Raw genomic sequence first — 24,503 nt, forward strand, 5'->3', positions numbered from 1 at the left:
TCGGCAGCGCTGGGAAAAGAGGAAGGAAACAGAGGGGAAAACGTGGGATACGACGGAGCCTGGAGGAGCCTGGAGAGGCCACGGGGCCCCCACGTGGTGCCAGACTCCGAGGGGAGCTCGGGAAGCACTTCCAGCCCCAGGGGTCTGCTGCTCCCTCCATCCTCTCCCTCGGGAATTGTGGAGCGCCGGGAAGGGACCCAGGGGAAACGCTTCCCAAAGGGAATGTCTGGAGCTGGGGCTGAGCTCCAGCAGCACGGACATGGAGCTGTGGGTTGGACACGGAGCTCGGGGTTGGACACGGAGCTCGGGGTTGGACACGGAGCTCGGGGTTGGACACAGCCAGGAATGGGATTCTGGGAGCTGGAATCCCACTGAGCTGGGAGTCACCTCCCAGCTTCCCACGGGATCCGTGTGCACTCACCTCCCAGCTCCCTGCCAGGGACAGGAGCATCCCAAAGTGCTACTAGAGACGGAGCTGGAAAAATGGGAAAAGCTGCTGCCTGGAAAAACCATCACTTGCCTGAGTTTTGTAAAACTTTGAGGCAGCTGAGGCGAGGGGAAACGACAGGAATCACGGAAGAATTTTGCTGATTTTGTTGGAATTCGGAGGAGTTTCCACTATCGAGGGGAAAATTCTAATAAGGCAACTAAAAATCCGTTAAAACATGATTTTTTTTTCCCCTGTTAAATACTTTTCCTGGTGCTGCTGTCCCTCACTTTTGGAGTATCCAGCCTCGAAACAACCCCTGCCACAACCACATGGGTTCCAACTCAAGGATTCAGGAATTCCTTGTCACCCCTGGGAATCCCCCCCCCCAGCAGAGGATTAAAATCCAAGTGGGTTTTGTTGGAAGGACAAAGCCAGGAGCAGAATTCCCAACCCTTCCTGCCAGGTATGGATTTCTCCAGGCACATTGATATTAATTAATCATTAAAAACTATTTATTTGGGACTCCAAAATAAAACCTTCTGCTTAAAGGGGCCACGGCTTTGATTGCAACTTTTATTTACTGGGAGATTTCGATATTAAATATTCAATTTAAATATTAAACAACAGGCTGCAATCAAACCCTCCCCTCCCCAATTAATGTCTGATGTTTATTAAAGGAGGGATCCTGAGCTGGTTCATTGATTTTAATGGGGCAAAATTTGCATATTTAAATAGCCCCTCACAACCCCAACCCCACATGCTGGGCACGGGATAACACGGGCAAATTCCTTGGGATTCCTGGATTTTTTTTGGAACTGGCTGCAGCCCCCTCTCCCAAAACAAAGATTCCTGTTCAATCCCACAGAAAAATCACTGGACTTGCCCTTGGTGCCATCACAGAGGGAACTGGGATAAGGGGATGCAAAAAGGAAAATTTAAGTTACTGAGGAATTTTCTCATCTCCCCACCAACATTCCCATTTTCCTAAGGAGGACTTGGAAATTGAGATGGACTGGAAGGTTTGTTGCCCTGGGGTTACAGAGATGCTTTTGAGGGCTTTGCTCACAGTCACCCCAGGAGGGGTTGGACCCGAATCCTCCCTGAAGTTTTACTGGATCTATTTTTGCCTAGAAATTCCTGGGCAGGAATTCTGGCAACGACTGCCCGGGCTTTGTGCTATCCAAGGAAATCATGGAGATCCCTCAGTGTGGGACAAGCATTTGGATTGTGGTAACAAGCTCAATGCACCAAAAAAATGGTATTTATATACTTTATATGCTGCTCTACAGCTGCACGAGGGGTTTGGGGCGTTTCCAGGTGATAATTCACCCAAAAAGAGCAGGTGGAGGAATTCCCATGATCCAAGCTGGATCCTCCTGCTGCTCCTGCCCCTTCACCTCTGGCTCAGGTCGCCCAGAGAGGTGTTCCCACGGGTCCATTCCCTGCTTTTTGGTCCCCAGGATGGAATCACTCGGCAGGATTTGGGTCACGAACAGCAACAAGAGGTGAGGTTGGAGGAGAAGTGAGGACCAGGAATGCTGAGCACTGACCCTGGAATGTCCTGAGCTGGGAGGGATCCACAGGGATCACCCTCCCAGGAGTCTCCCCTCACTCCCTGCCCCAGCTGAACAATCCAAGTGCCCTCAGCTGCTCCTCATCCCCATTTTTTGGAGGGAAAAATCCCCCACACAGTGGATAAATCCCTAAATTCCTACTTAGAAAACGCTCCCTTTGACACCCCCTGGCACAGGGGAGCCCCAGCACAGGACAGAGCTTGGCTGTTCCCTCCCTGAGCGTTGCCAGGGCTCCAAAATCCCTGCCTGGATTTCACTCCCATTCCCAGATTTCACTCCCATTCCCAGTTTCTCTCCCGGGGGCTGCACGAACGCCCAGGACACGCAGGGAGGCTCCAGGGGGGAATTTCCCTGCTTGTTTTTGCTTCTCCTCTTGCCCCAGACCAACAACATCCAGCAGCTGCTGTGAAACCTCCCTGTCCCTCAGGAAACTCGGGACATTTCCCTCCTTTGGAGCGTGAAATGCTCTGGGAAGAGGGAGTTTTGGGGAAGGCACAGAACCGAGTTTGATCCTTCCTCGGCCTGGACAAGGTGGGAGCTGCAGGTGCAGGACACAATCCCCCCCCATCCCAGCCCAGCTCTGCGTTCCCAGGACTGGAATTCCAGCCTGTGCCACGTCCCAGACCCTCCCATCCCACGGCATTCCCGGCTCCTACCTGGCAGGGAAGGTCATGGGTTCCCGCGGGGATCCCGACGGGGCCGAGCGGCACAGAGGGACGTGGCTGAGGATCCTGAGGGGAGAGAGAGGAGGGTCAGGACACTCTGGGACAGGAACCACCCCAAACACCCTGCTGGGACGCTCATCCCAACCTCTGGAACCCGCAGAGAAGGAGGGAAGAACCCCATCCCAGGATTTAAGGAAAAGAAGTGCAGGTCAGGCTTGGGGTTCTCACTCCTTCAGTCTTTGCTTCTTCCATCAACATTCCCAGAGAAAATCAACCCCCTGATCCCTCTGGTTGGAGCCAAACACCCCCTGGAACCAACATTCCCATCTCTGAGCTTCCCTCGAGGAGGAAAAGACCTCCCAAGGTCTGAGTTTGTCCTGAATTTACCTGGAGCTCACTCCTAAGCCTGAAATCAGCTGCTGAGCCCCCTCCCCACTTTCCATCTGGGATAACAGCAGCACACATCCACACATCCATGCAGGAAAACCACTTGGAGACACAGTTTCGGGAAGAACCTCGTTGCTTTTAACTTGCCCAACCAGCCAACAGCCCCCAGCCAAGCCTGGATCATTAATCTCACTAATTATCACCACGCAGCCAACAAGGCAGTGACTGCCCAGTGTCACCCACGTGCAGGGAACGGCACTGGAGGGGTGGGAATGTTGGGATGGGAGGGAAGGGAGCTGCCCTTGGCTGTGACCCCACGTTCAGCACTCTGGTGTTTTCACTCCAGGGCAGGTTTAAAGCCAAGCTGGATGTGCTGCCCAAGCAGAGCCGGAGCTTTGGGTGGGTTTAGTCCAGAGAGGGGATCCCAGCAATCCATAAATATCTCCAAGGACGTGTCCAGAGGATGGTCCCAGACTCTTCCCAGGGGTAGGACAAGGAGTGATGGCCAGAAGCTAAAAACACACCAAGTCCCAGCTCAACAGGAGGGAGAACTTCTGTCCATGGAGGTGGCAGAGCCTGGAACAGCTGCCCAGGGATGGTGTGGAGTCTCCCTGTCTGGAGACATCCCAACCCCACCTGGACACATCCCAACCCCACCTGGACACATCCCAACTCCTCCTGGACACATCCCAACTCCTCCTGGACACATCCCAACCCCACCTGGACATGTCCCTGTGCCACCAGCTCCAAGTGACCCTGCCTGGGTAGGGGGTTGGACTGGGGGGATCTCCAGAGGTCCCTCCCAATCCCAACCATCCTGGAATTCCGTGCCACCGCCCCCAGGACACGGGTGAAGTCCCTTATCCCCTATTCCTGACCCTGTTTGAGGCCCCATCCCCATTCCCTGCAGCAGCTCCCAGGAAGTTGCATGTCAAGCAGAGGAAAAGGTGGAAGGGGGGAACAACTCCTTGGAGAAGTTTTTGTCCTGCACAGCCTGAAAATCATCCCAAGGCAACATTCCCTGGGTTTGTGTGGCCATTCCTGCAGCAGCTCTGCTGGCTGGCACTGCCCTGCCCAACAGCACCCCTGGTACATCCTGCAGGGTGTCCCGTCCCAGCCTTCCCTCTCCCTCCAGGAAAACACCGAGGGAAGGAGCCCATGGCCAGCCAGGAATTCCCACGGGATGAATTCCCATGGGATGTGCCACAGCTCCCCATGCCAGTGGCACGGGGGGGGTCCAGGAGCCCTAATCCCGATATCCCAACCCCGGGACATGAGCCCCTGGTAGCCCTGGGATTGTCTGGGATGGGGGTGGGTTCCTGGGATCAGGGTGAGTTCCCGGGATCAGGGTGGGTTCCTGGGATCAGGGTGGGTTCCTGGGATCAGGGTGGGTTCCTGGGATCGGGGTGGGTTCCTGGGATCGGGGTGGGTTCCTGGGATCGGGGTGGGCTCCCGGGATCAGGGTGGGCTTCTGGGATTGGGGTGGGCTCCCCGGATCAGGGTGGGTTCCTGGGATCAGGGTGGGCTCCCAAGATCAGAGTGGGTTCCTGTCATCAGGGTGGGCTCCCGGGATCAGGGTGGGCTCCCGGGATCAGGGTGGGCTCCCGGGATCAGGGTGGGCTCCCGGGATCAGGGTGGGGGTGCAGCCCCATAACTGCTGCCCAGTGGCTGCCCAAACTCCTCCCTGCCAGCTCGGCCTCCCGTTTCTGTGGCAGCCACCAGAGACTGGACTGAGTCACTTCCCCCCTCCCAAAGTTCCAGAGGGAATTTCCCTTCACCCCAAAGGCAGGGGAGCAGCTGCCCAGCTCCCAGTGCTCCTCCCTGGAGAGGGGGCAAGGGCTGGGAAGGGTCACCCTGGGATGGATCCCCGAGGTCGCTCTGTCCCCAGAGCCAGGACATTGTGCCCGGCACAGCTTCCCTGTTTTCCTGTCTTAGGCAATCCCAAAAGGATTCCAAAGGTTCACCAAACTGCTACAAAAGTGTGGATACAGAGAGGGAGTGAATGGATCCGGGTCAGCATTCCAGAGGGCAGGTCTGGCTAATTATAGCTCATCCTATTATCCAATGCTTTTCTAATTAGGAGCCCACTGAAAACCTCGGTGGGGCTGGAAAAGCCCCTGGACAGGGCAGGGCACAATTCCATGGGCTCCTCCTGCATCCTGGACACGAACAAACCCTCCTTCAGGGACAGAGAGGCACACACACCCCCCCTCCATGGACTGGGGGGTGCCAAGGACCACGGGAATTGGGAATTCTGGGACTACAGCACTGACATGGGAACTGGGAGCCCTGGAATTGGGAGCCCTGGCACTGAAACTGGGAGCCCTGGCACTGGAATTGGGAGCCCTGGCACTGGAACTGGGAGCCCTGGCACTGGAACTGGGAGCCCTGGCACTGGAACTGGGAGCCCTGGCACTGGAACTGGGAGTCCTGGCACTGGAATTGGGAGCCCTGGCACTGGAATTGGGAGCCCTGGCACTGGAACTGGGAGCCTTGGCACTGGAACTGGGAGCCCTAAACTCCAGCACAGCCACAGGAACTGGAAATCTGGAGCAGGAAGCTGCTGGGGGGGAGGGAAAAGGGAGGGAAATAAAAATCCAAATTAAAGTTAAAAAAGGGGGATTCTCCTGACTGGTAGGGATCATTCCATGGAGGGGACTGGGAAAGGACCTGGTGGGAAGGGAGGATCCTCCAGGGAGCACAGGAGGCACCTCCAGCTCAGAGCCTGAGCTTTCCCAAGGAGTTTTCCCTGGATGAGCTGGGCAGTGCTCCCTGTGCCGGGGGGTCAGCAGGGATCGCTCCCTCCCAGACCATATTCCCGTATTCCCGAGGCTCCATCGGCACAGGGCAGAACTCCCAGAGTGTCCCTGTCATGGGACTAAAATAGTTTTCCTCCTCCAGGGATCCGGAGGAGCCGTTTAACCCCTTCGGAGCCGCCGCTCCCGCTGACCCACATTCCGGGCCTGGAAGTTTCCACGGGGAGCTCCCGGCTCCACGTCCCCTTCCAGCCCTGCCCAGGCCTCCTCCTGCCTCTCCAAGGTGGGAATTTGGAATTTAACAGGCTCAGTTTGCAGCTAAAGCGACCAAGGAAAACACATCCAGAGGAAAAACAGTCTGGAGGGTTCCTTTGGAAGCGGCGGCTCAGGGAAGCTGGGGATTAAAGAGTTAATCCTTGGAAGCCAAAGCAGCAGCTCTTCCAGCAGAAAAGTGGCTGGGAAGCTTTGGGATGCACGAACTGGAGCTGCAGGAAGCCCTGAGTGCAGGTCCTGGGTGTCCAAGGCCAGTTTGTGTCCCTACCCTGCAGGTCCTGCCCCGGCTCCTCCGGGAAAGCCAAGCCCTGGGAATCCTCTCCCTGCCCCTTGTTCCAGAGCCTGGATGCTTCATTTCGGAGGATTTCTGGGTCTCACTCTCATCAAGCAACTTTTAAACCCCTGAGAAGTGAAACATTCCATGGATCCAGCACCCACAGGAGCAGGATCAGCTCCGTTGGCTCAGACCCTTCTCTGGCACTCCCAAGTTTTCCTCTTTGTTTTTTTTTCCCCTTGAAATAATGCTGGAATTTCTACACCAGAACACCAGGGCTCTCGTTGCCACCAACATTCCCGACTCCCATCACCCAGAAGAACAATGATCCAGTAAAACCTGGCAGATTTACCCCCCAAAACAGGGGTTCAAAGCATCACATTTCCAGACTAAGACAGGCTTGGGATTCTCCAAATTCTGCACAAACCCCCTCACACAACCCAGGGAAGAGAATTTCTGCCCTTTCTGGGAATCTGAGGGACCTGGTGAGCAGAAAATTCCCATTTCCACTCCAGTATTATTCCTTGGCTTTTGCTGCCATGACCAGCTCTGGACACAGAGTTAAAAACTTCCCAGGGGTTGGTCGGTCCAGGAGGAGAATTCCAAGTGTCAAACTGAGGGTTTTTAAGCAATGGACGCTCCAGAAATCCCAGATTCCTCCCTGCACACCTCCACGGAATTCCAGGAGGAGCCACTGGATAGAGGGAAGCCCTGCAGGGCGTAAACACGGAGTGGGAAAGCAATTCCCTGGAGTGGGAAAGCAATTCCCTGGAGTGGGAAAGCAATTCCCTGGGGATTCACGGGTCCTGATCTGTCCTGTGCCACCCACCGGCGCTTCTCCCGATATCCAAGTGCCCCAAAATCCCGGAGGGATCTGCCCAGCCCTCCCTCAGCCAGAGCCTCTCCTGGTGCCACCTTGGAGGGAGGGGAAAAAAAGCTCCTTCCAGGAGCTCCTTAATCCCAGGGCTCCCCCTGCTCGGAGCCAAATCCAAACGGTGACAAATTAAGAGTCTCTCCCACTGCCTCCCGAATTCCTGAGCCAGGGATAACGCCCAGGGCAGGTCATGGACAGCAGTTATAAGGAACAGCCTATGGATTGATGGGATCAAGGGATTGATCCAACCACTGGTGACCAACCCGGGAGGGTCCAGAGGAGCAGGAGGGAATGGGAGACTCCCGGATCCTCCGGAGGGTTTGTGTGAAATGAGGCTGGACTTCCCCAAAAACACAAGGGATGGGGGGACAGCACACAGGGAATGGCTTCCCACTGCCAGAGGGGATAACTGGGAAGGCACTGAGGTGGTGAGGGCCTGGCACAGGTTATTCCACGGGTTATTCCACAGGGTTATTCCACTCCATCCCTGGGAGTGTCCAAGGCCAGGCTGGAGCAACCTGGCACAGGGAAGGTGTCCCTCCCCATGGCAGGGGGTGGCACTGGATGGACTTTAAGGCCCTTCCAACCCAAACCATCCCAAGATTCGGGGGATTTCTGGTCCCAGCTCAGCCACACAGCACTTCCCAAACACCCCCTCCCATTTCCCTGGATCCCGGTGTCCCGAGGGATCCGTGACACAAGTGATATCAAAATGAGGCTCACTGAATTCCTTCCTTAGTCTTCCTCAGCATCATCCTCAGGCTCCTCACAGGAGTAAATCCCCCCATCGGGTCCCAGCCATCAGCATTCCCATGGTTTTGTTCCCCAGGCCATCCCTATCCCTTAAGCCAGGCCTGGAAAAGCCCTGCCTGGCTGTTAAACTGCCCTGCCCGGGGCTCAGAGCGGGTCTGGGTCCAGGAGAGGGAATTAATTCATCCCTCCCTGGACACACTGGGCAAAGGAAGCAGGAAAAGTAGAGGGATGTTTAATATCCCTGACAGAAACTCAAGGAATTCCCACCACGGAATTCCCTGTGTGCCCTGAAAACAGGGTGCTTCCCACCTCGTATTCCATGAATAACTGACTCATTTGGCTTCTTCCCGACCATTCCCAAACTTTCCCACCATCAGCATTCCCAAAAGACATCCAGACCTGCCGATACAACAACCCCAAGTTTCTCCTGGGGACCCCCCTGTTGAACCCCACGGAGCAGGGACAGTCCCTGCCCATTCCCAATTTTCCAGGGATTATGAGACGTTGATTTAACCCTCCCAACTATCTTTAATTATTTAATTAGGCACAGACAACCCGGATCAGTCTCGAGCTGAGCCTCTGCAAGTCCCACAAGGATCAGCTCCCAAGTTTTTTGGGAAGGCCTTCTCCTTCCCCTTGGGAAAAGCCATCCCACGAGCCACAGTCGTCTCCCTTTTCCTCCCCAAACTAAATAAAATAAATGGAATTTTAAAGAGGTCCGAGACACCAAACTCTGTCCCATTCTGAGGGTTAACCAAGGCATTACCATGGAATCATGGAATCCTGGAATGCCCTGGGTTGGAGGGACCTTAAAGCCCATCCAGGGACACCTCCCACTACCCCAGGCTGCTCCAACCCGGCCTTGGACACTTCCAGGGAAGGGGCAGCCACAGCTTTTCTGGGAATCCTGTGCTGGTGCCTCCCTGGGAAGGGAGGTCCCTGCTCCTGGAGCATCCCCAGCTTTCCAGGAGCACAATCCACAGGTGGAATGAGCTCCTCTGGATCCTCCCACCCCAACACCATCCTACTGAACATGACACCAGCACCACACCTTGCCACTGGAGAGGTGTAACTTCCATGTTTTCCAAGGAAACCCAGGGAATTTCAGGTCTCTGCTGTGCCTGGATCTCAGTGGGTGGCTCGGCGTGTCCGGGGGCCATGAGCCCTGATTCCCAGGGGATTTCCTGAGATCCTATTAAACATGAATGGCTCCAGTTCAGCTCCCCTAATTCTCCCAAGCATTCCCAAGCCCGGGATCACGAGGCTGGAGCAGCCAAGGAGCCCCCTGGGCATGGCTGCTCCTCACCCAGCACCAGGGAAACCAGCAATGAAGGGGATCCTGGAATTCAATTCCTGCCTCATTTCAGTACCTGGGAAGTCTCTGTAGGATAATCCAACCAGGGGAAAAGCCACTGCTGACCGTCCTCAGGGATATTTCCCCCCAGGAACAGCCCCCAAAGGACTTGGTTGGACCCCAGAGTGAAGGAGAGGGGTCACGACAGCCCCAGTTTCAGGACTCACTGAAAACTCAATCAAGGCTTTGGGTTTTTTTCCCCCCATTGAAAAGCTCCAAAATCAGACTTTTATCCCTTCAACTCCAGCACAGAGATCTCACCATGAACTCCTGTTTGTTTGGGGTGTTTCATGGAGAAGGGGCATCACAACCACCCAACCTTCCAGCAAATGTGATGGAAAAGAACTCCCAGCTTTTTGAGGCACCATCACACCTTTGGAAGGGTTTTGTTCCCCACTTTGCCAGAGCCCTGAGTTCAAACACTCACTGCTGAAGAATTGGGAATGATGGGGCAGGAAGTGAATGGAAGCTCTTCCCAGCAGGTGAGGTAGAACCTCCCCCACATTCCCTGCTGGAATGACCCAGGACTCCAGGGCCTGGTTCCTGCCACTTTATGGGATGCAAATACCAGGAAATCAGACAATGCCCGGCCTCCCTCACCCCTCTGTGCCTGGAAAACCACTCCAGGCACCAACCTGTTCACACATCCACAAAGCTGGAGACACTGGAAGATGCTTCTCCATCCCTGGAAGTGTCCAAGGCCAGGCTGGAGCAACCTGGGAGAGTGGGATTTGTCCCTGCCCGTGGCAGGGGGTGGCACTGGGTGGGATTTAACCCCCTTTCCAAACCCAACCATCCCAGGATCCCATTCCCAGGTGAAGGGGTGCCACAGGGACGCAGAGACTGAGGGAAACAGGAAAGCCTAAAATAGAGGATCCCAGGGAAGTCTTTGTGCTGCTCCATCACTGCAGAGAGCAGGAATGAGCACCTTGTCCCTAAATAAAGTGCCAAACTCGCCCTTGGAGGTTTTAAGGGCAAAAATCTAAAACCAGCAGCACGGGGGGACAGCTCAATGGAACCACCTGGAAACCAGAATTCCAAGGAAAAACGCAACCCAAAGGCTGTCCTGGAGCTTCCAGTGGCACCTTCTCCTCTTTGACACTTATTCTGGCAGAACTGGGAAGAATTCCCGTGTGTTTTTCCCCCCCCCTTCCCCAAAAAACTCAACCACATCACACTTCCCATCCCGGCCCTCTGCGACCCCTCCAACGGGAGCAGCTTTGCACAAACCCAACGTTTTTCTTCCCCTCAGCCTAAAAATAGATCTCTCCCACATTTTTTTTTTTTCAGGCACCACAGTCCCCGGGAACATTTGGAGCGAAATAAAAAAAACCAAAAAACCAAAACAAACCCCACAACACACACAGAGCAGACAGTCCCTCATTACCCAGGTTATTAGAGGAAAAGGCCACAAATTGGAAGTGCAGGAACGCCTGGAGCAGGGCTGGGAGGTTTCCATTGTCACATAGGGATAGAAAAACCTCCACAACCATCACTCAGCTTCCCTTTTAATTTTGCAACAAGGGCTCAGCGTGAGGGTTTCCATTCCAAAGGGGGAACGGGCACCGACCACGTGTTCCCCTCCTGAGTTTTTTGTGGCAAAACAAACGAGGATTTGGAGTGTCACAGGTGAGTGGAGCTCAGAATAAAATAAAATTTAAAAAAAAAAAGCCTTTGACCCCAAAGATTTGGGAGGTTTTAAATGCATTTAGTGCCCTTTAATGGCTCCTGTCAGTGAGGGACAGCCACGCATCCCACCTGGAAGTTTGGGGGTCGAAATGTGCCCCAAACCCCCCTGAGTTGGGTTGGCAAAAGGGCATTTTCCAGGCACAGGTTCCACACAAAGGGAAAGCTCCACCCAAAAGGCAAAGCTGAGCCTTGCTGGCCCCCCGGACACTTCTCTCTGTCCCCAGATATCGGGATTCTGGGATGGTTGGGGACCGGCCAAGGACTCCACCATTGCCAGAGGTATCCCTGGAAGTGGGAGGTGACCCCAAACGTGGCCTCATCACACCCCAAGGAACCTTTAGGCTTGGTTTTTAAACCCTTCCAGCACCACCCCAGGAATGCCAGGAGGGGATTCCCCTCATCCCAAGCATCATTCCCTCTCTTTCCCCCCTACAGCAGCAGAGCAAGAGGTGCCTCAGGAAGGATTGGGGATGCTCAGATCCCCTATGGAAGGAGCGGGATGAGCAGGAAACAGAAGTTCAAGCCCAAGTTCCTCCCACAATTCCAGTTCCTCTGGCAGCACAGGGATAACTCCAGCTCCCACCTGAGGTCCCTGAGAGGACCAAAGGCTGGATCTACGGACGGGTGTGGGAATAAGGGATCCAAACCCTTCCCCTGCCTTGCACAAACCTCACCAACATCCCAGAGCACACCAGCACTGCCTGAACTGGAACCAGCTGGAGCTGGGGGGAGTTGGACTCTGCTCCCAGGGAACAACAGGACAAGAGGGAACGGCCTCAAGCTGTGCCAGGGGAGGTCCAGGTTGGACACCAGGAGGGATTTCCTCATGGAAAGGGTGGTCAGGTGAGGTTTGGAGTCCCCACCCCTGGAGGTGCCCAAGGAAGGACCGGAGGTGGCACTCAGAGCTCTGGGCTGGGGGACAAGGACTCCACGATCCCGGAGGCCTTTCCCAATGCCAGTGATCCCAGGGTGGCTGGAAGCTGCTCCACACAAGACTGTCAGGGTGTAATTAGTGCAGAAAGTCACCTGGCAGCTGGATGGGTCCCAGCCCTGACACACGGACACTGCCTCACACACCAGCACTGTTGCATCATCACCCACCCAGGAACCTCCTCACGGGGCTGCCAGGGCTGGGAGCAGCTGCTCCTCTGAGCTTCCACCCGGGAGCAGAGGGAATTACAGTCACCTGCCTGAGTCCTGCCGGGCACTGAGTCACCCCAGAGGGGCAGCTCCCCCTGCCCAGGGGACGCTCAGCAAGGGGGTTGTTCCTCCCCAGCACAGAACTCGGCGCTTCCCACACCCGGAGCTCACCCAGAGCATCCCACTGGGGAGGGATCCGCTCCTGGCACTGGGAGAAGCCAGAGGAGCAGCAGCCTGTTGCTCACCCACAGATCACACCTGAACTGGTGTGAACTGGTGGCAGAGCTGGGAGCTTCCACATCCCACCAGGCTGCCAAACACCCAGGGGGGGTCTGGGGCAGGAACACCCCGACAGAGCAGCTCCCAGCTCAGATCCCGGCCGCTGGAGAGGCCAAGAGCCCCCCAAACCCACGGGTGGGGGGGGCAGAGCTGGGGGTCACCCCCCCAGCAGTGCCATCCCACAGGGAACGGCACATTCCCAGCCTGCACACTCCAGGGATCCCGCTGGCATCACCCTGGGGGGGTCTGGGGCAGGAACACCCCGACAGAGCAGCTCCCAGCCCCAGGATATCACCCCCTTCATATTCCTGCCCGGAACCTGGCACTCCAGACCCCCCTGGGCGATGCCAGCAGGAACCCTGGAGTGTGCAGGACTGGAATGTGCAGGGAATGGCACTGAGGGAGGGGGTGACCCCCAGCTCTGCCCACACCCCACCCGTGGGTTTGGGGGGCTATTGGCCTCTCCTCCAGGGCAGGATCACCCCACATGCCAGGGGAGCTGCTGGCACTGATGTTTGCCACGAGCCCAGCCCACCAAAAAAAGCTTCTTCCAAGCACCACACACCCCTTTATCCCTTACTTTCCTCCCTGCCTTGGTCCCTCACCACCTCCACCAGCTCCTCCTCCTCCTCCCAGCCAGTCAATAGTTTGTCTGGGAGGGAGAGCAGGGCTCTCCCTCCCGCTGATCCCGCTGATCCATGGCAGCTTCCAGCCTCCTGGCATGCCTTATTCCCAAAGGCCCCTCTGCTTTTCACTTCCTGTGTGACTGTCTCTCCACCAGCAGCTCCTCTCTTACTTCCAGCTGCTCTCAGAGGAGCGGGAGTGCGGGGGGAAAACACCTGGGAGAGAGAGGGAGCTGGGAAGGTGGGAGCCATGCCTGGAATCCCAACGTATCCAGGGAGTGAAAACTCGCTCTTGAGCTTACCGGGAAAGCACACACACACACACAAAAAAAAAAAAAAAAAAAAAAAAAAAAAAAAGACGAGCGAAAGTAAAACCCAGAGAAACGAAATCATCCCGAAATAAAAATTAAAAAAAAAAAAAATAAAAAATAAATGAGGGAGCGGGGGGGGGGTTGTCTCGCAGCATCCCCCCACCCCGGGGACAGCGACCGGTCCCCGCTACCCCGCGGTGCCCCCGCACGGGGGCACCGCGGGGCAGCGGGGACCGGTCGCTGTCCCCCCAAATCCCACCCCCGGGGGAAAAGGGGGGATGCGGGGGTCGCCCCTCGAACCCGCAAAGAAGGGGCGGGCGAGGACTCTTATTGTGACACGGGCCCGGCTGCGGGACACGGTGCGGGAGTGGGAGGTGGGGGGGGGATTGTCCGGCCCTGGGAGCCCGCAGAGGGGTTTGGGGGGGTTTGGGGTTAATAATAATAATAATAATAATCCCCCGTTGCCCCCTTCTTGTGGGTCCCGCCTCGAGCCGGCGCCGGGCGGCGACGGAGGAGGAGGAGGAGGAGGAGGAGGAAGAGGAAGCAGCAGCACGGCGGAAAAGCCCGTAACAACTTTCCGAAACAAACGCCGAACAAAAGCCGGTGGAGACCCCTTCCCCCCCCAAAAACCCCCCGGGGGCGGCTCGGCGAAGTTTGGGGTTGGCACGGGAGGGGGGGGGGAAAGGAGGAGGGGTGGGGATGAGCCCCGGAGCCCGCAGACGGACACACGGCCACACACAAACAAGGCGCACGAACCCTTCCACGCCGGCCCGGCAGCGGCTCAGCCCCGGCGCCCGGCACTTCGCACTTTTTCCCCCGGCTCCCCGCGCCGCCGGAACTTCCCCGGGAGCGCTCCCGCAGCCCGGAGCTCGCTGCCTGGCCCCTAAAACCCCCCTTCCTCCTCCCGTCCTCCTCCTCCCCGCCGCCGTTCCCTCCCGGAGACAATAAAACCCACCGAGAAGTTTTAACGTGCCAACTCGCCCTCCTCCTCCTCCTCCTCCTCCTCCTCCTCCGCCGCCGCCGCCGCGCCTCCCCCGCCGCTCCGGCCGCATCCGCCGCCGCCGCCGCTCCTCCGCTCCCTGCCCGTGCCGCCGCTCCGCCGTGCCCGCGCCGTGCCCCCCCCTCCCTGCTCTCGGGTGCGGGGATATCCCCCCGGTGACCGCCCTGTGCGTGTCCCGTCCCCCCCTCCCCTCCCCGCGCACGGCTCCGCCGCTCCCCCCGCCCGGTGCCCAATAATGCGCTCCTCACACATGGAGTCGCGGCGTCACGGGCGGAGCATGCGCGGGGCAAGGGCGGCCGGGGGCGGCCCGTGCGGCGGCGGGGGCGGGGGGAACGGGCGGAGAGGACACCGGGGAGAGCCCCGGGGAGCGGGACCGGCCCCGAGACACCGGTCCCGCTCCCCCCACCCCCCCCCCCGCTCTTTCCCCCCCCCCCTCTCCCCTTTCGCTCGCCCCCCCCCCCGCGCCGGGCACGCGCGCGCGCGCGCGGGGGGTGCGGGGGGGGGAGAAGGGCAGGTTTGTGCCGCGGGGCGCCATTGGCCGCGGGGGTCGCGCGCGGATGTCACGAGGGCGCCGATTGGCTGCGGGCGCGCGGCGCGCGCGCTGAGGGGGGGGGGCGAGCGCGCGCGCGGGGGCCCGCCGGGGGCCACGTGGAGCGGCCGCGGAGCCGGGAATGGGACCGGGAATGGGACCGGGAACGGGACACAGCGGGGTGGGTTAACCGGGATGTGTGAGCGCCCTCCGGCCCGCCGGCAGCCGTGGAGGAAGCGCATTAACGGCGCCCGGGGCAGGGCTCTCCGCTCCGGGCACGGCTCTCCCGGTACCGGTACCGGGGAACACCCCGCGGAGCCGCTCCGAGCGCCGCGGGCTCGGGACAGGCTCGACCCACCCTCGGGGGAGACCCACCCTCGGGGGAGACGCTCCCCCAGCCAGCAGCGAACCAGCGGCTTCTCCGCGCGGCCTCAAAACCCCTTAAAACCCCCTCTTAAAAACCCCATTTAAAATCCCCCCCAGAGGCAGGTCCCGATCCCCCGGGACGGGAGGGATTCCCGGCCGCGTTCCCGGCTCCCGGCCGCGCCGGGATGGGGCAGGGAAGGGCGTTCTGGGAGCGGTGCTGCCTCTCTCCCCTCCTGCCCCTTCACGGGGAAGCTTCGGAGGGTTTGCTGAAGCCACGTTCGCCCGATCTTAAGTCCAGAATATAAATTATTTTAGGCCGAGTCCACAGCAGAAGGAACTCTGAGCTGTATTACTACTACTACTACTACTACTACTATTATTATTATTCCCGATCCCTTTATCACATGCAGATCTCTGGTGTGGTTTTCCAACTAACTCCCATTTTCCCCCTCACCCTCCCATTCCTTTGCTCTCTCACTGTCCCCAGCTCTAACCTGCCCAAGGTGGGGGGGGATGTAGAAATAACCTTTACAAGTTACCAAAAGACCCAAATTCAAGGATTTCTTTACCCAGAGCCCCCGTTTTCCCCGATCTTGGAACGACAGGTTATTTTTGGGATGGGGGCTGTTGGCTCCCAGATCACCACCCTGACCACGAGACCTTCCCTAAGCCCGGCTTAATAATTCCCATCCCATTCCAGGCCCTTCTTCCTCCCTAAAGGACGAAGCTTTGGGCTCCACGCTCCTGTTTCAGACCTGTTTGGTGAAAGCTGAAGCAGGAAGGCACAAACAGGAGGGATGTGACCAGGAATCAGGGAAGGAATTCCCCCCAAAGGCCGGGTTTCCAGCGCTCCCCACAGTGATCCCGGGGATTGGACGCAGAACAATTAGTGCTGGGGCTGATTTTTTTGGGGATTTTATGATTCTGAGGCTGAAAGTGAATTTATAGATCCTGTGGAAAGACAGGGACCCTCTGCTGCCTCTCTGGGGGTCACATCCCCTTGTCCTACCCCACATTCCAGCCCAGAGGAATTCCAGCAGCGACACACCCCCTTTCCCTCCCGGTCAGCACATCCTCCAAAGTCTTGCTGAGTATTTTTTGGACATTAAAAAACCACAGAAAACCCCTGTCAGAAGCCACAGGTGCCTCTCCAAGCTCGGGGAAGGGAAGGGAAGTGTCACCACTTCCCACTGGGACCAAGCCACGAACTTCCCCCCCACCCCTTCCAGGAAAATCCAGCTGGACTTGGGATGGAATTCTGTGGGCAACTCGGGTCCAGCAGCCAAAGCAGACATTAGCCACTAATTAATCAATGGTATCTGATCCCCATTTTAATATATCAACACCCAGGCCAGGCAGGAGAGCACAGCTAAAATATGATTGCACAATCCCTGATCCCAGCTAAAACACAATCCCAGGATGGTTTGGGTTGGAAGCACCGTGGGCAGGGACACCCTCCACTCCAGGCCAGTCCTAGAAATAGCACCTCAAATGCTCCCAGCCCAGCCCCTGGGCACCTTTAATCTGAAAATCCTCCTTTTTGGGGGCTCTGGACCTTCCAACCAAACCCCACCTCCATTAGAACAGGCAGGGTTCTGTTACTCAAATCGCTGGATTTCAATCTAAATTAAATATATTTGAGTGAAACCCCAGCTGTTGAGAACTGGAGGGGCTGTTTCTGTGGGCAGGCAGCAGCCTTGTCGTGACTCAGGTGATGATGCACAGAGTCACAAAATCCCGGGATCCCTGGGGTTGGAAAGGCCCTCCAAGGTCACGGGGTCCACCCTGTGCCCAGAGCACCCAGTGCCACCTCCAGGGGTTCCTTGGACACCTCCAGGGATGGAAAAGCAACCCCTGGGCCGTGTCACCTCAGCACCTCCCACCTGGGCCTGGCTTAAAGCTGCTCAGTTGAGCCCAGGGAAAGAGGGAAGGCTGGAATTCTCCAGGGAAGGTGGCATCACCAGGGTGACAGCTCCGGGAGGGCATTCCCTGGAGCCCCTGGGGGTGGTTCCCTCCTCCCCACTGCGTTTGTTTGGATCAATTTTTACACGGATCCAACCCACAGAGCGCCCTCGGTGCTCGCCTGGGCCTGGCTTTCCCTTGGGAAGGTGGCACAGAGCCAGGAAACCCCATAAACCTTCCTTTGGTGGCCGGGGGTTGATGTCCTGGAGCCTCCACTCCCCGGCACAGCCCCAAGGTCTCATCACCAACTCTCCCGGAGCCACGAAGGCCCAACCAACGCCAAGTTTTTGTTTCTCCCGACGCCAAATCCGCAAATACCACGGATCAAATCACCCTCCCTGGGCATTTTAACACCCTCCATGAAACACCCCCCAGCACAACACACGCCACGACACGGGTTTGGCGGCGGCGGGAGCGGGATTTGGGATTGGGATGGGAGGGGGAAAAAGCCCTGAAAATCCAGGAGGAATTGTCCCCAGAGGAGGGAGGACAAGGGAGACGAAGCCTCCCCTCGATGCAGGTCCCAGTGTGGGTCAGGCAGGAGCAAGGAGCGGAGCTGGAGCCAGAGCTGGGGGCCTCGGTCACCGTCCTGCGGCCACGGGAGCCTGGGAAGCTGCCAGGGTTGGGGTGATGAACAGGACAGACGGGTTCCGGAGCCCGGGAAGGGTTTTGGCAAAGGCAGAGGCAGCTCCCGGGTGGTTTGATGGTCCAGAGCAGCGAGGGAGGGGGAGCTGGGACACCTCCGGGAGCTGCTGCGCTCCCCTCGCTCCCGAGGACAGCAAACCTCGGGAAGGGGTTTTATCCGGAGGAATTCCCTCATGGAAAGGGCGCTCAGGCACTGGAAGGGGCTGCCCAGGGAGGTTTGGAGTCCCTGGAGGTGCCCCAGGAAGGACTGGAGGACCTGGGGGACAAGGGGGGAGTTGGGCACGGGGTGGATGATCCTGGAGGGCTTTTCCAACCTCAGTGATCCCGGGACTCTGGGATCTTTCACATTGCTGGGGAAAAGTTTGGAATGGAGCGACCACATCCTCAAATAGTTCAAGGAGAAAAGGGGAAACCCCCCGGAATAGGATTTTAAGATGGCTTGTGCCAGGAATGACAGGAATTCCATAGGCTCCACACCGAGGGATGGTCCTGTCCTTGTTTTCTGGCCAGACTATTTTCCCACAGGTGCAACTTGCAGCGGGAATTCAATGAGAGGGAAAAGTGGTGCTTTTTTGGGAAGGATCCCAGACCCCTCAGGGTCACTGTGTCCCCCACCTCCCACCCACGGGGGGCAACACTTCCATGGAGGGCAACACTTCCATGGGGGCAACACTTCCATGGAGGGCAACACTTCCATGGGGGGGCAACACTTCCATGGGGGCAACACTTCCATGGAGGGCAACACTTCCATGGGGGCAACACTTCCATGGGGGCAAAAATTCCATGGGGGGCAACACTTCCATGGGGGCAACATTTCCATGGGGGCAACAATTCCATGAGGGGCAACAATTCCATGGGGGCAACACTTCCATGAGGGGCAACAATTCCATGGGGGCAACAATTCCATGGAGGGCAACACTTCCATGGAGGCAACACTTCCATGGAGGCAACAATTCCATGGAGGCAACACTTCCATGGGGGCAACAATTCCATGGGGGCAACAATTCCATGGGGGCAACACTTCCATGAGGGGCAACACTTCTGTGGGGGGCAACAATTCCATGGGGGCAACACTTCCATGGGGGGCAACACTTCCGTGGGAACCCTTTCCCTGCAGCAAAGTGGGATGTGGGATTGGCAAGTGTCAAAACCCCATGAGCTAAAAGTGAGGGGAGATGACCCAAAAGAGAAATGAATCCTCCTGGAGCAGGGATGGAAGAGGAGGAGGCTCCAGGTGGAGGCCCAGGAGGTGCCTTTGGGGTCCCATTCCACGGCCCTGCCCCCAGTGAGCAGTGGGATGGAGGGGAGGGGATTTATTGGGAGCTCTGCTCCCGTTCCATGAGCGCTCCATGGACTATCGATTGTGCTGGAAGCGGGAGGGGAGCAAAGTCCAGCCTGCAGGGCTGGTGGCCCTGGGGGAGCTGCCAGAGCCCATCTCAGCCCCCCAAAGCCCGGGCTCCGATCCCTCCCGGCCCGGGACAGGCTTGTTTTGCTGGCAAACAGTGAGTCAGAGCTGGGGAGCCATTCCTGGAGGGGAGGGATGGCTGTAAACAAGCACCTCTGGCACGTGGCTCATCAGGACCTGACCCTGATTAAAGGGGGAATTAACCAGTTGTACAAACCCCCCCCCCCATCCCCAGAGTTCCTGCAGTTTGGGTCTGGGAGCTTTGACTGATCACACACATCCCCCCCCCCTTTTCCCTGCTGCCCAACGTGCAAATCCCAGGATATTCCCGGGAATCCTTTTCCACCTGGACCCCCCCCAGGCCTGTTTTCAGCTCCTCCAAGTGTGATCCACCCAAAGGGAACCAGGAGCCCTCGCTGCTGTTATCACCCAGAGACAAGAGCTCTGTGGGGCTCTCCCCCTTCCAGAACACCCCGGAATCCTTTTCCCAAGGGATGCTCGGCCCCAGGGAATCTGCCCAGAGGAATCCTGCCAGCCAGCAGCACCTTGCTCTGGGTGCAGCTCTCTGGGCCATTAAAATGGGAATTTCCAAGAATTAATTAGTGCTTCCCAAGTGCAATAACAAACACTGTCACTTGTGCCTAATTTCTTTTTTTTTTGTTGGCTCCTGACTGAAAAATATTTAAATTATTAATCCACATTGGTCCCTGTGCCCAAGCTCTGACACCCCAAAACAGAGTTGATACACCATTATTATTACAATTAAATAGGATTAAAACATGCACCAAACTTCCTCTGTTCATGGAGCGTTTTGGTCTTTTCTGCCTCCAAATTACCAGGGATGGGGGGAAAAATATAAATATGAGCTCGCTAACTGAGAGCTTTTACCACCTGTGGAAGAGAAGTGACCAAAAACTCTGTCTGGATCACCCCATTTTCTAGAAAACCAGCAGCAGTTTGGGCTGAAACGCTTTGTTTCTCAGCATAAAGCAGATCCAACAGTCTTATAACATTGGGGATGTCACAACTAAAGCTCTGCTCTGTCCCTCGGGCACAGGGGGGGATGTCCCTGCTCAGGGATTCCAGGAATTGCACCAGAGGTTGGGATTTGAAAGGCCAGGCTGTGCTGCTGGGCCAGGCACAGATTTGGGATTTTTTTTAGGTTGCCCTGAAAGGCTTCAAAGCCCCTTTTCCAGCAGGGTTTGTGTTTGTCTCCAGAGAGCCCTGGGGATGGCAGGAGGTTGTCCCTGACTCGGGGTTGTCACTGCTAATTACCCCTCATCATTAATCAGCCCTGACCAACCCCCAGTTGCTGAACTGGGCCCAGAGAGGCTCAGCTCAGGCAGGGTTTGCTCCCCCAGATCCAAACCCCGGGGTTCAGGGGGAGCTGGGAATGTCCTGCACAAGGAGAAGGGTTCAGAGCTGCAGCCCGAGGGGCTCCCCCTGAATTCCACAGCTGGATTTGATTCCCAGGAGCTCCTTCCCCAGGGAGAGGAGTGTGGCACAATCAGGGCTCTGTGTGTGCGGGTGCCACGGCAGCAGCACTTCCCCGTGGCTTGACAGACAAATCCTGGCTGGAGATCCTTAAGGACCAGGGAACCGAGGGATAAAGGGCCCAGGGAGCAGAACCTGCCTCAATTACAAGTCCTGCCTGGGGAAAACCTTCTGGCTCCAACCGAGATCCAAATGGTGCAAGATCCTCCAAAGCCACTGCCAGGCCTCACTTTGGATTTCTCTGGAGACTGAGGCCACTGTTCCCGTTGCTCCAACCCCATCCCTGTGCCCAAACACCGAGGTTGCTCGTGGACAAAGTCATTCTGGGACTGAATTAGCTCTTTTTTTTTAAACAGAAGGTAAAATCCTTCTCAGCCCTGAGAGTGGGACCGAGGTGGGGGATGGACAGAAGCATCGAGCAGGGGGTTAAATTTCAGCCTGTGGTTAATCTCAGCACACTGATAATCTCCAGGACCAACATCAAGGTCCTGGAGGGAGGGAGGGAGGGAGCCTTGGAGGGAGGATTTCAAAGGAATCAAGCGTAGGAATCTCCAAGGGAGAAGAAATGAACTCGGCACAGTTCTGGTTTAAAAGGGGCAGATCAAGAGCGAAAAGTAGGAACTTGGAGCAAAACACACAGAGAATAAACTAAAACTCTTGAATTCTCCAGGCCCTGGAATTCCCAAGGAGCTGGCTGGGCACCTGGAAGGTGCCAGCAGAGCTCTGAAGTTCCACTGAAGCACCGAAGCCAAAGGTTTGGGAAAGCAGAGCCGGGTTTTCCCGATCCCACTGAACCCCCACCGGGGGTTGTCGGTGTTGGGTGTTCCCTGTGTTTTTGGAAAACTGTTTTTCCTGAGGATTCTGAGACTCTTTGCCCCGTTTACCAGGAGCCTTTATTGACACTGGTCCTTCTGGCAATAAGATGTTTTGTTACCAGCACATAAAAATGCCGGTTTTTTTCCCTTAATCCCCCGCTAATTCCAACTCCAGGTCCCTGGAGTTGCCTCTCTTCCCCCAGCACTCCATACTAGGTCATTCCATAACCTGCTTTCCTGCTCAAAAGCCAGGCTCAGAAATTAGATTCATTTCTAAATTTAGGATTGATGGGATCACTCATTGCTGGTGGTAATTTTTTTTTTCTTTTTTCCCCCAGCAGATTTCAAGGGAAAAGAATTCCTGAAGCAAACTGCTGCTCCTTGCTTGGGAGCTCCAGATCCCAGCGCTGGGACCCCCTTCCCAGAATTAATGTGGAATTTCCGGGGGAAGCCCAAGATTGGGGGGTTTCTCCTTCCAAAATAACCTTGTATTTCACTGGCGCTTCCCAAATTCCAGGAGTGGTTTTTTCCCTGGTGTTTAATGTCAGGAATACAGGCTGCATTCCCATTCCCTGGGAATGGGAAGAGAGGAGAAGAAGGAGAGGGAACCACCCTCAGCTGTGCCAACAGGGAGACTTTGGGAAGCTCTTTTCCAACCTGAAATCCAGCCTGGACAATGAATCCAAATATTCCTACTGGGAAAAAAAAGGGGGAGGGAAGACCCTCCCAAGGGATGGAAGGATCCCAGGGATGCCACCCAAAGCTGAGGCACCCGTTGTTTCCCTGGGAGGAGGAGGAGGAGGCTGGTCCTTCATCCCATGGAACTGAGAATTCCAGGGAATCGCGTGGGCTCCTCGGAGCTGCTTAACGAGCGCAGGGAAAGGACAGCCCAGCTCTTCCCAGCTCGGGGGGTTTGACATCCTTGGCATTGTATCCCAGGAGAGGAAGGAAGTTTCTCACTTCCCCAGCTATTCCAGTTACATAAATCAACTGCGGAGGGGAGGCTGGACTGGGATCCAAAGGGATCCAGCTCTGGGCTCGGAGGGGCTTTGGAGACACTTATCCAGAGATCCAAAGTATCCCAACCTTTGCCCCTTGGCAGTGATTAGATGGGAAAATGCTGAAATCCAACAGCTGGGAGAAAAATCTCCGTGATTTTGGCCCCGATGCCAAGAGTGTTCCCAAAGGTGAGGCCTTCGGACCCAAATCCCAGAGGGTTTGCACCAAAGGCTGACATTTTCTCCAGCCTCTCTGGAACTCCCAGGTGTCACCTGTGGGCTCAGCTCCACAAATTTAGCTCAGGAGAGGCTGTGGAAGGGGTGGGTTACGAGGTGGAGTCTTCCTGGCACGGGGAAAGCTGCCAAACCAGTCAAAGATGGGAGAAGCCCGAGGATCCCACTGGGAGCTGCGGGACGGGCTGTGCCAGGCACCCAAAGGCAACACTGCAGGGGCCCTTCTGGGATCCCACCCTGGAGCTAACACTGGTTATCCCCTGGGAGCAGGGAATGCTGAGCTGGAGCCGTGGGGACAGAGGGAATTCGTGTTTTCCACGGGCTTTCCCTCCCAACTCCTCGTGCCACTCCAGGAATCTGTTCCAGTAAAAGCAGAAAAGAAGCTGATGGAAGAGATCCTGCGTCGGTCACAAGCCCTGCCTGTGGAAGAGGTTCTTTTTCCAGGGATAGGATTTAGATGGAGATGGGGATGAGATGCTCCCAAACACTGCCAGGACTTTGGATTTCTTTAACTGTTCAGTGATTCCTCCCTGACCTGAGAAGTCCAGGAGGAACAGCCACGAGGGGACCTTCTCCTCCCCTCCATGCTGAATTTTAGGCTTTCTCCTCTCCCCTGACTGAGGCAGGTGGAGGGGTTTGGTCAAGATGGTTTTCTCTCTTCTGGGGTGGAAATGTTTATTTATCCTGCTCCGAAATGAACTTTTCTGCATGAAACCAACCAAACAGGTCAGACTGCTGGGCTCTGGAGACACCCTCAGCCCACCTGGATCCGAGCTGGGGCAGCTCCAACGCCTTCAGCTTTCCCACCCGGAGCATAAACCACCCTGGAAAGGCTTCCAGAACCATCACAGCCCCCTGCAAAGCCAAGGGAATCACTCAGCAGGAGCGGGGGGGGGTTTATGGGGTGTCTCCTCTCCTTGTTCTTTGGCTCCAACGTCCTCTGGGATTTTCGGGTGCACTCCAGGGACTGGGAAAGGAGACCCCTGAGTCAGCCCCGGAACAGGGGGGACAGGGAAGGCGCCCCAGCCAGGGCAGGGGAATGCTGTCCACACATATTCCTGGAGCTCTTCCCTAGGGAAGGTGCCACAGAGCTGTCTTAGAGACTCACAGGATCCCAGGATGGGTTGGGCTGGGAGGAACTTGAAGATAATCTGGATCCACCCCCTGCCAGGGGCAGGGACACCTCCCACTGTCCCAGGGTGCTCCAGCCCGGCCTCGGACACTTCCAGGGATGGGGCAGCCACAGCTTCTCTGGGAATTCCATCCCAGCCTCTCCCAGGTTGGAATTCCCAGAGCAGCTGTGGCTGCCCCATCCCTGGAAGTGTCCAAGGCCATGGAGCCACCTGGTCTATGGAAGGTGTCCCTGCCCCTGGAGCAGGATGAGCTTTAAGGTCCCTTCCTTCAGCCCAAACCATCCTGGGATTGTGTGAATAAATCTCCACTCTTCCTGCTGAATTCCCAACGTGCCTCTGGCGAGAGCTGGGACAACACACTCTGTCCTGCAGAGCCTCCTGGGGCTGCCCAGGTTGGAGCTGGGAATGTTGGGGTGGGAAGGGATTGATGCCCTTCGGCCCCTCCCGAGGTCACAGACACCCAGCGACACCCAAAACTCCCAAATCCCCGGGATTTGGGGGATTCTGTGGATTTTGTGCAGCTTTAAGGAAGTTTTAACG

General features: G+C 56.8%; 1 protein-coding gene across 1 annotated transcript in view; it reads right to left on the reverse strand.

Moving 5' to 3' along the window:
- Positions 1-24,503, reverse strand: part of GATAD2A (GATA zinc finger domain containing 2A) — a 52,908-nt gene that overhangs the window by 23,697 nt on the left and 4,708 nt on the right. The window contains 1 exon segment of the mRNA XM_032711800.1: positions 2,661-2,735. The gene's annotated coding sequence lies outside the window, so the exon portion shown is untranslated.

The sequence above is a fragment of the Chiroxiphia lanceolata genome, chromosome 27, assembly GCF_009829145.1.
Source record: "Chiroxiphia lanceolata isolate bChiLan1 chromosome 27, bChiLan1.pri, whole genome shotgun sequence".
In the NCBI taxonomy this organism is placed as follows: domain Eukaryota; kingdom Metazoa; phylum Chordata; class Aves; order Passeriformes; family Pipridae; genus Chiroxiphia; species Chiroxiphia lanceolata.